This window comes from Corvus kubaryi, unplaced genomic scaffold (assembly GCF_017639235.1).
Source record: "Corvus kubaryi isolate FWS band 111438036 unplaced genomic scaffold, C.kubaryi_AGA036_p1.0 65383, whole genome shotgun sequence".
NCBI classification, from domain to species: Eukaryota; Metazoa; Chordata; class Aves; order Passeriformes; family Corvidae; genus Corvus; species Corvus kubaryi.
In genome coordinates, this window is record NW_024581964.1 from 111,858 (window position 1) to 123,271 (window position 11,414).

Sequence of the window (11,414 nt, forward strand, 5' to 3'; positions counted from 1 at the left end):
GAAAAGGTTCTGGGGAGACCTTATTGTGACCTCTAATTGAGCTTATAAGCAAAATAGAAGGAGGTATTTTTACCAAGGCCTGTAGTGATAGAACAAAGTGTTAAAGCTACCAAAGATGGTAGGTTTAGAGTAGGTATTAAGAAGAATTTTTTTACTATGAGGGTGGTGAGGCACTGGACCAGGTTGCCCAGAGATGTTGCGTATTCCCTATCCTTGAAAGTGTTTAAGACCAGGTTGGATGGGACTTTGAAACACTCAGTCTAGTGGAAGGTGTTCCTGCCTGTGGCAGGGGGTGAAACTGGATGACCTTTAAAGGTCCCTTCCAACCCAAACCATTCCAAGATTCTATAATTCGATGAAATTCTCAGCATCAGGACAAAACCTCTCTACCTTCAGATATACAAGGTGATCTCGAATCTGCTCATCACTCTGCAGGAACGAGACCTCGAGGGCATGATAAGTAGTTCCACAAAAGCATCAACTTATTATTCAGAGGCAGTAAAAAAAGAAATTCATATACTAGGAATTGTGAAAGAAACAGAGAATAAACCAGAAAATATTATTCTAGAATGTAGATCTATCATTCACTCTGACTTTTAATTTTGTACTCTAGTCATCTAATCTCAGAAAACATATGTATTAGCAGGGTTCAAAGACTACTAGGATGATTTTATGGATGACTTAATAGGCTCAAAATTTCAGCTCAGAAAACAGATGGTTTCAGATCGTAACACAAAGGTCTACAGAACCAGTGTTGGCCAGAGACTCATTACTCACTGCTCTTCTAGTGCTGAAGGAGGTTGCTGGCAAAAAAACCCAGCAGAATTAGATTCAAAGAAGAAACAAAAAGGTAGTTTTTCATATAACATGCAGTTAACCTTTGTAACAACCTGCCAAAGGACCTAGTCAATACAAGAGGTATGTGTGGTATGGGGAAATTTGTAGAAAGAAAGGTTTATAGAAGGTTACTAAATAGACAAACCACCAATGTTGAGGGAAATACTTGAGGTGAAAATAACTGAGGACAAGGAAAGCATTAAAAAGAAGTATGGTATGCTGTTGTTCTTTTTCTCCTTCTGCCTACATGTCCACTTACAAGTCAGTGTTGCCAAACTAGATTAATCTGAATTCTGTGACTGCTCTTTCATTCCTATTTTGAACCTCTGTGTTATAAATTGTATGTATCATCGCTGCCTGACCAATTGCCTAGCAATGAAATAAAAAGTTATATTCCCAAGTATTAATAAAGGTAATTGTATCTTAACAGATTATTACAAATACTCATGAGGGAGGTTTTTGGAGACAGAAAAGGATATTTTGGAACTCAATCTACTGCTTGCTCCTCTGTGATGAAAACAGAAGCCTAACACAAGAATTCAGAGATGAGCAAGCTAAGTTGAGAGAGACCAGTAGTCTCAGTAGTAGTAGCAGCAGGCAATGGGAGTGTCCTGACTACTGCTCTGCAAAGTTCTATTACTCCAGAAGTTAACCATCTTCAACATGGAGTTTGTGGGCACAATTCTTCACAAACCAAATGAGCTTTTTCCTTTGACAAAAAAATCCAGCTCCCTTTCCTTCTCCATGGCCAACATTCAAGAAGCATACCTTCTTATTTGGTGCATAATACAGAGTTCTCAAGCAAGTATGTCTTTCAGAGACTGTACAGAAATCTTTTTATATCTCTTATATTGAGTATTCAAAAGGCCACAGAGGTAGAAGATGAGGTGGACTCTGAAATCTGGAGTCAGAGATTTGTGCCAAGTTGTTAAACTACTCTCTTAATTCAGTGTATAAATGTGTAACCAGGGTCAGTAAATAAGGCTGAAAATGTCTTCTTCAAAAAGGACTCTACTAAAAATGAAGCGACCGGGTTTAATTATTTCTGTCCAAAATAAGATAAAAAGTGATTTAAAAGTTGCTAGCCTTTACCTCAGGGAAATAATTCTTTTTTTTTTTCTTAATGAAATTGCATAAGCTTTGCATAAAAGAAGCATCTTACTTCCTTTTCTAGCTATATTTTAAGTGAACTTAGGCTTCTGAACTTTTACTCAGGTCTGCATGTCTTGTAATTCATCGATAATTTGTCCCTCAGGTATCTTTCTGGTACAATGATGCCTATGGGGAAAGCTACGCAGCTATTCCAGATACAACATATCTGAGAGAGTTTCCTACAGACAGTGTAGGGGTAAAGCCATTCCAATATGAGGGAAAAAATAATGTGGACATAGATGTATAGGCTTAGACCAGTTTTCCTCTGGACCAGATAAGAATGTTCCACCTTTTTTTTTTGTTTACTAAATGCAGATAAGTCTTGGGAATCCAGCCTGCACTGATAGCTCCCCTGGGAGCACCAGGAAGTCTCATGCAGACAAGGTACAGAACAGGCTCCAGAAACCCCATCCAATACAGAACACAAAGGATGTGCAGCTGCAGCATGTGCATAACTTGGAAAGCTTCATTAGTCAACAATGCAAGGGAATTAACCACCCTTTTGCTTTTTTTTCTTTTTGGTATAGACATTGCTGATGGTGACTGTGCTTTGTATTTGCATAAGGATAACCCATTGTGATGTGTATCTATTCAGGTTTACTCATGATGCTTTCTTTTTATTCTGTTTTATAAAGAAAGAAAATGCTTTAGTCCACTGAGAATAACATCAATGAATCCCAGAAACTATTTATTGTTCTATGTACATAATGCATAGTTCTTTCGTGCATAGTTCCTTTAGAGTAAAAGAACAATAAATGATTCCTCTGTCCTTGGAAGGGAAGACAAAACCTGTAGATGAACATCATTAACTGCCACTAAAACTTGACCTCCTGTAAAATAAAATATTAAAAATGGACACACCTGGTTCAATTATCTTCTAAACTGCATGTGGAATCTGTTGAGACCTCATGAGGCGTTATTTCTGCAAGAATTGAGAAGACGTAGGCTTCCCCTTTTAGAATGAATCTGCAATGGCTTCTGCCATCAGAGAAAAAAACTTTGATGATGCATTAACATGGTCCTGACCCAGCTGGTTGGTGTGCACTGTCACTCCAAAATTCCATTAAAAGGGTGCCTGAGGACATGAACTCAGTTTGACTTGAAAGCTTCATGTGTTTCAATTAAAAATGCATTTATTTAATTAATGTAGACATTAGAGAGAGCACTAGTTTAAAAAGGAACACTGAATCTGATAGACTATCTTCATCTTTTTTTTAAGACATCTGGGAAATGTTGCTTTTTTTGCAAGTGTAAGATATAGGAAAGGGAGGAACGGAAATGTTGCAAATTAATAGATAGGAGGCACTGAGGAAATTATCAGGCCTATTTCACTCAAAGTAGTTATATTTGGAGGTAGATAGCTCTCTTTTCTCTCTCTCTCTCCCTTTTTTTTTCTTTTTATGGCTCACAAGACAGGGCTAATTCCAGTCACAGGTACTAAAAACAAGAGGGGTTTGGCCACAGTGGAAAAAATGTTTATTGGCATCAGTTAAAGTGTAAAATTGATGCTTTTTGTAATACAATAAATGTGACAAAATTCCACCGCTGCTGACACCCGAACAATTTCATTGAAAGAGAAAAGTGAAGAAATGAAGGAAAAATATAGCTAAGGAAAATATCACCAGGGATGCTCCTGCTGTACCTAGTCACAATAGACCCTATTTTCTATTTTAATAAAATGTTCTGCTACTCTGACCAACTTAACTCACTTTAAAGATAATTTCCACTCCACAGCAGAGTCTAGGGCCTTATCAAAATAAGATTCAAACTCCAAGTACAATTGTTTGTTTTGAAGTCTCGGAAGACCTCATGAAGAAGATGCCACTTCAGTTCTGCTTTTATAGATGCAGATTTCTGGTGCAAGAACAGCAGAGTTCATTTTAAATAATTAGCTGTCATGTGGGTTGCAGTCACAAATGGATACATCTTTCCTAAGACACTCTGTATGGTATCCATTCTTATCAACCTAATGTAAACAGAGATTTAGTTACCCACAGACACACCACATAGATCTTATCTAGCACAGAAATACCAAATTAGCACTGACTGATTCTTAGGTAGCTATCAGCTGGCTGGCAGCTGTGATTTTTCATATCCAGTACATCTGCTTGATACCATATGTCAGGGCTAGATCTAGGGATTTTGGCACCTTGGTCTGGTTGGACAAATCCTTTGACATGTTTTCTCCTCGATATGAGACCAAACAATGAATAGCTTCAATTGCATGTGCACTTAGCATTGTCTAGATCATTTATTTACTTTGAGCAGTTGTACAAATGGGACAATTCTGCAATCTGATAAAAAGAGGGAAGCTTTGATACATATCACACAATAATGATGTGTCAGAGAGTGGACACACAAGTATTGCTTTTTGAGCTGCTGTTACAAAGCTTAACCTCACTTACTATAAAGGAAAACTGGTAGCCTATGAAGGTTTTGCGGCCTGTTGAAAGAGATTCAAAATCCTAAGAACATAACAACCATACAGAATCTTAGATATCATGCAAATGGAGCCATAATAGCTCATGGTTGTCCTGACTTAGTGCAGCAAAGCAACAGAACAGATCAGTCATTTTAATTTTGTTTATATTATACACAAATCCATTCCAGCACCAAGAACGTTGCTGCTTTTCAGCTGCTTTTTTTTTTTCCAGCTGCTTTTTTCCCTCCATCTTTGCCAGCTCCAGAGTTTCTGAAGATGCACAGCAGCTCAGAGAAGGAACTGATCCATCTAAACTATTCTTGAGGAGGTGAGAGGGTAGCAGAAATGATTCTCATAGAAGACTCCTCTTGACAGATTTCATTATACGGTGGCTCACAGGCTAGGTCTGCAAATAGAGAGGAGATATGGACAGGCATTAATGACCAGCCATGGAGAAGGGCAGAACATTCCCTTTTGGAAGACTTCTACCTTCTTTCCACATTAAAAATACCAGGTAACCATAACCAAAATAATTTAAAGCAATAGTCTGCAGGGTATCTCTTTCTGAAGGACAGAAATAAAATTCATTTAAAACAAAAATAAAATGAGGTCCTATCTATACAAGTTTTTCATATGAGAGTCCACCTTCACTGGAAATGTTAAATGGTAATTCCATTAGACAATAGATTGAAAGCTGCTGATTTCTAGTGGATGGTCTCAGTTGTGGTGGAGTGCACATGCAACACAGCAGATTTTGTGTGTGAGACCAGTCAGCCTGACAGCACTGGTGGGGAGAGGAAGGGTCACAAATAATTCTTCCATGGGCTGAATTACAAGAGCCCAGTACCCCAACTCACTGTTGGGTGAGAACAGATACCTGAGAACAACCTGACTGTGAGCAGTTCCAGGCACAGGATACTGCTGGTGATCTGGGACTGGCCCTGCTGAGCAGTAGTTGACTGCTGCAGTCTGGTTTGGAGACATTCAGGAACAACAAAGCTACATAAAGTATCTGAATGTGGAGTGGGGATGGTGGGGGAGGTGGGGGTGCTTCTAATTTATTCTCCACCTGTGGAATCACCATCAAAATTCATCAAGTCCAAATAAATTCACTTATGTTTTTTGCATAATCCATTGCCTTGAGAACCATAAAACAACAAAGCAAGTATGAGCAGAGCTCCTGGCTCTGGGAGCATCACATTTTCTTTCCCTTAAGAATACCCACCTCAAGAAAGCTACATGCTAAAGGTTATAGATATTACCGCACACAATTCTTTCTCTTCCATGTTTCAAGGGGATGAAATGGCACACGGCTTTTATCTTTTTTAAATTATAGCTCTTTTTATTTATAAAGACTTCAGCTTGAAAAGCTGTTAAAAGTAATAAACCACATCTTTCTGAGAATACAATTCCATTATTTAACCATGCCCAGAGGCAGCAAAGACACTGGGAAATAATTGTCTTTTCGTCATTCAAGCATGAAACACCTAACATTGTTTGAAACCTAATTCTAACAAATGTTTAATATTCTAGTTTAGAAATCCCTTGACCATGGGCAAGTACAATCTCATTTCTTAGTCTTTTAAAACAGTTTGATGAAGTATCCCAGCAGGCATAAGTTGTGTTTTCTTCTCTAATTTTTTTCAGTCAGCAAGGTTTCACTTTTTACCACCATCTACCAGATCACAATTTCAAAAATATGTTAACATTTCCACAAGACATTCATTCATCTGATTTCTTCAATCTAAAAATTCCCCTTTAATTTTTGGGAAATCACATATGAAGAAAACAAAACACAGGGGACAGTAGATTCAGAGCTACTGTAGTTAAACTTGGGAAGACTGGATTTACTGCAATGGCATTGTTTTGACACAATCTGCCTTTCTTTGACAAATGCTAGTTTTTCTACTAGTTAGTAAATTAGTAGAGCCTTTTACCATATTTTTCCACACCGTGATCAAGAGACTTGTCATATATCACAAATCACAAGATTCTGGCACTTAGAAATAAACTAATTAGTTAATGTTAACATTGTAACTCATAACTAATAGGCCCAGTAAGTGAAGACACACACAAGGATGATGCTGTTACAGGACTGGATGTCTGTCTCATCCTGACTCCATAAGAACAGGAGAATAGAACATAAATACTAGATATCAAGGATTGATATTTACTTATGGCCCATAAGTAGTAGACTTAGATTCAAATTCAGACCTAAAGAGTACAGTTTCAGTCTTAGAATAAAAAAATAATCTTTTCTGTTAAACAGGGAATCTGGGCACAAAAAGATCAGAGTACAGACAGCAGTAGACTAGGAAGAGGAAGGTGGTATTGGGTGAAAAGGGGGAAAGGAAGATAATTCTTCAACATTTGATGTGATAGCAATGCATATATAGTGAATCTATCTTTCAATTAATCTTGATATGAAATAAAAAAAATTCTAATCCTTTGTCTTACAGTATTTTTCATATTGTTTCAAAAAATGAATACAAGTTTATCTTAAGCTTCAACAGCTGAAGACATTGATATTGCACTTTTTCTAATGATATCTGTACAAGCCTTGAAAAACAAATGAAATTACAAGTAAGTTCTATGCTTTCAACAGACCCTTTCCACAGGTAGTCCTACCTATAAGGTGCTTCAAGCACATCAATATAGATGCTATTAAGTAATACAGAGTTAAAAAATAAAACGTTTGCAATATGGGGTACATCCAGTGCTTTTTATAGACTCGGACTAAAGCGAAAGAATTTGAATGTGGACAGAAACCATAATGCGAATTGTAGTTTGTGAGTTACTCCTCTTTTTCAGAGCTTCAGTGAAGTAACTGGGCCATTTCATGTTGCAATTGAAAAGATCAGGGCCTAAAAAAGTGCAGGTGAAACAGGGAAACCAAAATGACTTTTAACTCCTGCAGATACATGCAGAATACCTAAATCAATCAAGAAAACAGGTTACTGACCTCAAAAAAGAAAATTAAATAAGCACATGCCAGAGAACAGAGAACAGCCAGTTATAACAGTGTGGTATTTAGACAAGAAGAATGCAGAAAAAAATCAGGAGACAACAATTTACAATCTAGACTGTAAAGGTAGGGTTAAAGGTTTATTTCAGGCAAGTGCCACCAAAAATAAATTGTTTCTGAGCCTCAGTCTAAAATGTAGTGCAGCATAGCACCTGAGCACAGGCCAGACCTCTCATCATAGATGGGTATTTCTAAAAGCAAACAGAGTCACCTAACAGCTTGTTAAAAGCATTACTAAATTTTTATAAACCAAGCAGAGCAAATGCAAGAGAGACACTTAACATTTTTGTAAGTTTGGGCATATTACTTTTCATTATATTCATTAAAAAGTGAAGCTATCTCCCTTTCCCAAATAGTACTGATTGGACCCTGGGGAATGAACCTCACTCTGAATGCCAAATTCCAATTATATTTGGAAATGTCTAAACAATTTATTTGTTTATTTCTTTATGGAACCTGTTCAGATTTACTTTGATTATGTGTGGGTTTTATCTATAAAATAATGTTATGTTTTTTAACAGAACAAAAAGATGTTATTATAAATGTGCATTTTTCACTAAGATTATGCTGAATAACCTTAAAGACTATCAAGGTAGTACACAGCACATAGAACAACTGAATTCTCTGTCCTCTTGGTTTGCTATTTACCTTGCCAAATACGTAGTGAAAATGTAATAAAGGGGCTCGGTGAGTGGATTTTAAATGAACTGACAATTTGAACTTTGAATGATCACTGTTTTGTGACTATTTGGGGAACATGACTGCTGGAATTAAAGATGGATAAAGACAAAAACTATTCTTCTCTGACAAGTCATTCTTCTAAAGAAATTGAATTGTGTTTTTTTTTCTCCTCAGCAGAGAAATGATACTTAATCCATCGAGATGTAAAAACTCTATAAAAGAGACTCTTTACAGGAGCACTTAGGTCACTAGGTTAAAGAAAGTGAATGGTATTCCTAATGGAAGATAAACGGTTGCCCTTTGGGGTTTTATCTGTCATACTAATCTCAAAAAGCATTTCATATAAAAGTAGAGTTAAAAAGACTGTTAAAGCAAGCTTCGCCATTGCAGTAAACTAATACCTGTGGCTTACTGCCTCTGCCCTACATATGTGAAATGTTTAAAATGTTGGCAGGAAGCTTTTTCCCACATTTGGCTAGGCATACTCAGTGAACCCAATGTGAGATAATCCAAAACAATTCAGGTTCAACAAAGGTTGGGAAAATATTATAGCGGACATAAAACTTTGATGGAAAGCTTCTTTGATCTTGAGATTATAAAATACACAATTTCTAATCTGACAAATTTTTAGCTGCAAAGCAGAATATCTAAACATTCCTCTTTTGTCATAACAGTTTAATCCCTTAAGAATGTGATTTAAACCATTGTGGGGCAAAGGTTACCACAAAATTTGTATGAAAGAGGAAACCTGCCTCAGACACCTAGATAGAAAAATGTGAAGACCATTAAATTATATAACAAAATACTATCTGCAGATTGGCACTGCCAGGTCACCTTCAGTTCAAGCTATGCCAAGTATCTGTTGTTCCAAACATACTTGTTCACTGAATGAATACTGAAGTACTCATGATTATTTTAAACTTTGGATTTTGTGTTTAAAATGACCCACTTTGCTACACATGAAAAATAGCATCAATACAATAAGAATTTAGGTATCAAGAGCTACAGAATGGGAGGTTTTGTTCTGGGGTTGTTTTTGCGGGGGGAGGACACTGAGCATTTCTGATGTATTTATTAATATCATAAAAGATATTTCTTCTTCCTACTAATCTTTCTTAGGCCTATAGACTATGAAAAATCTGCTGCTAACATAAAAAAAAAATTAAAATTAAAATCACCCTCATGAAGCATTTTCTACCTTTTAGGACAGCAATTCTTGTAAGGAAACATGATCAGCAAAAGCAAATACAAAATTGTTTTATCAATTATACACACAGCATGATTTAATATCACAAGTCATGTGTAAATCCATGCATTGGAGTTCATAAAATATGCTTTTCAGTGCTGATACACCACAAACCATTAATATGAGCTCAAAACCTAATAGAGCACTAGACAGCTTCTAATGGCTGTTAAATTCAGTTGGATCAGACTTTAAGATTTTTATTTAGGAAAAAAAAAACCCCAACAAAATTCCTATTTCTTTCCTCTCTGAAACTGAAAGCAAAGTTCGTCCTTTTTGTCTGAAAAGCCAACAAGTACAAATTTAATTCCATGGTGATTTGATTTCCATGGATATGCACATTAATGTTTGTCACTAATGTTTGCAGCTAAATATCTTTATCCAAACTCCATTCAGTTTTCAGCTTTTTTAACAAATTGTTCCCTACCCTATAATCATGCCTGATAAAGAGAAAAAGTCTGGGAGCAGAAGACAGGGTTTGAAATCATGACTAGAATGGGGTTTTTACAGTTATTATACAAACGAATATAAATAGTGATGATTAGCACATGGATTGTCAATTTAGAAAGCATAGCCCAGTACAATGTTGTACTGCAAAATGAGGAAAACATAGATCTTTGTGGTAGGGCTTTTTACAATAACTGAACTTTTGTTTATGCTTGGGCAGAAATCCTCCCATTCAGTGGAGAAAAAATAATGTTGATAAGACTGAATCTCCATAATCTCAAATTTAGAAGACATCATATCAGAAAGAGTAGATACACCAGTTCCTGAAATTGTGTTACTTCTTACGTTTCTTCTTACTACCTCAGTGATAAAAGTCTTTGTTTTTTCCTTGTCTTTCTCTTAATCACTCCAAAATCTTTGCAAAAATTAATTTTACCAAAAAAAACTCAGCAAAAGTCCAACATATACCCAACAAAACCCATACAAATTTTGGTCTGTCATTATGTTAAATCCAGTGAAAACCACCTAATAGGAGCAAAAGGAGAGTAAGCTGGGAAGACAGGCACCCTAATTGCACAAATCTCATTCCTTTTGGAAACAAGTATATATTTGATAAGAATAGCATTTAAAAAATAGCTGTGCACTTACTAATCCTTCTGGAATCACAGCTGATCTTCTCCACATGCCCTGTAACCACAAAATCAGGGTTCTGACCCATTGTAGAGGGGTAGGGTCATTGTTCCTCAAGCATAAAAGTTGAATTAAAGACATGGTATTCCTTGAGTTCCATAGAATTTGCAGGATGTGGCTCTGCCTGGCTCCTTACCTGCTCGGGCAGATATTACATGCAGGGATTATCAGGTATTTTCCCAATCTCTTCCCTAGAGCTTCTTCTGTTTCCTGGCAGTGTATAATTCAGACAATTAAACTTTATAAACTTCTGCATAAACCTAGGCTAATGTTATAACAGACACTATTCATTTCAGAGGGCAACACACTGACCATTAAGCCCTCTCTTTACCATCCTCTATGTTTCTGAAATGCTGTCTATATTTCCAGACTCCATGATGCTCTTGAGCAGAACAATTTTGGATGTACAGTTGTGTGCTGATATAGCACAGTAAGAAAGTCCCATAACATTAAAAAATTATTTTCAATGTGTTTCCTTCACCAAACATCATTACAGCTAAATGGAATTGACAGAACATATGATTTCTTAAAAAAATCAGAAAGAATTTTTGCACAGTATATCCATTACAACTGATTCATTTCAGCCATAAAAATTATTTACGGAGGTTTCATAAAATATTTACATAATTTTTTCATTAAATATGCTATTATTAATATCCATCTGAATCAAACAGTAGACACTGGGGAAAACCTGTGAGAGAGAAACAGGGAACTGGGAGAACACTCATGCTGAAACAAACTACATACACCCATGTGACTGACCCAGAAACAATTTAGCTGTTGCCAGTACAGCTGTCTTTGAAGTCAGCCAAACAACCATACTCTCCTGCCAAAACCAAAAACAACAAAAAAAAAGAAACCTTCATAGTTTGGCATCAGTGTTTTGCAATCATTTTGTCACAGTTTCAGAGCAGATA

General features: G+C 36.4%; 1 long non-coding RNA gene across 1 annotated transcript; it reads right to left on the minus strand.

Annotated features, from left to right (window-relative positions):
• Nucleotides 1–4,216: 4,216 nt before the first annotated feature.
• Nucleotides 4,217–10,712, minus strand: LOC121673406. Its single transcript, XR_006019206.1, has 2 exons — nucleotides 10,634–10,712; nucleotides 4,217–4,817 (listed from the first exon to the last, which is right to left on the minus strand). It is a non-coding gene; the product is annotated as an uncharacterized LOC121673406 (long non-coding RNA).
• Between the last annotated feature and the right edge of the window lie 702 nt (nucleotides 10,713–11,414).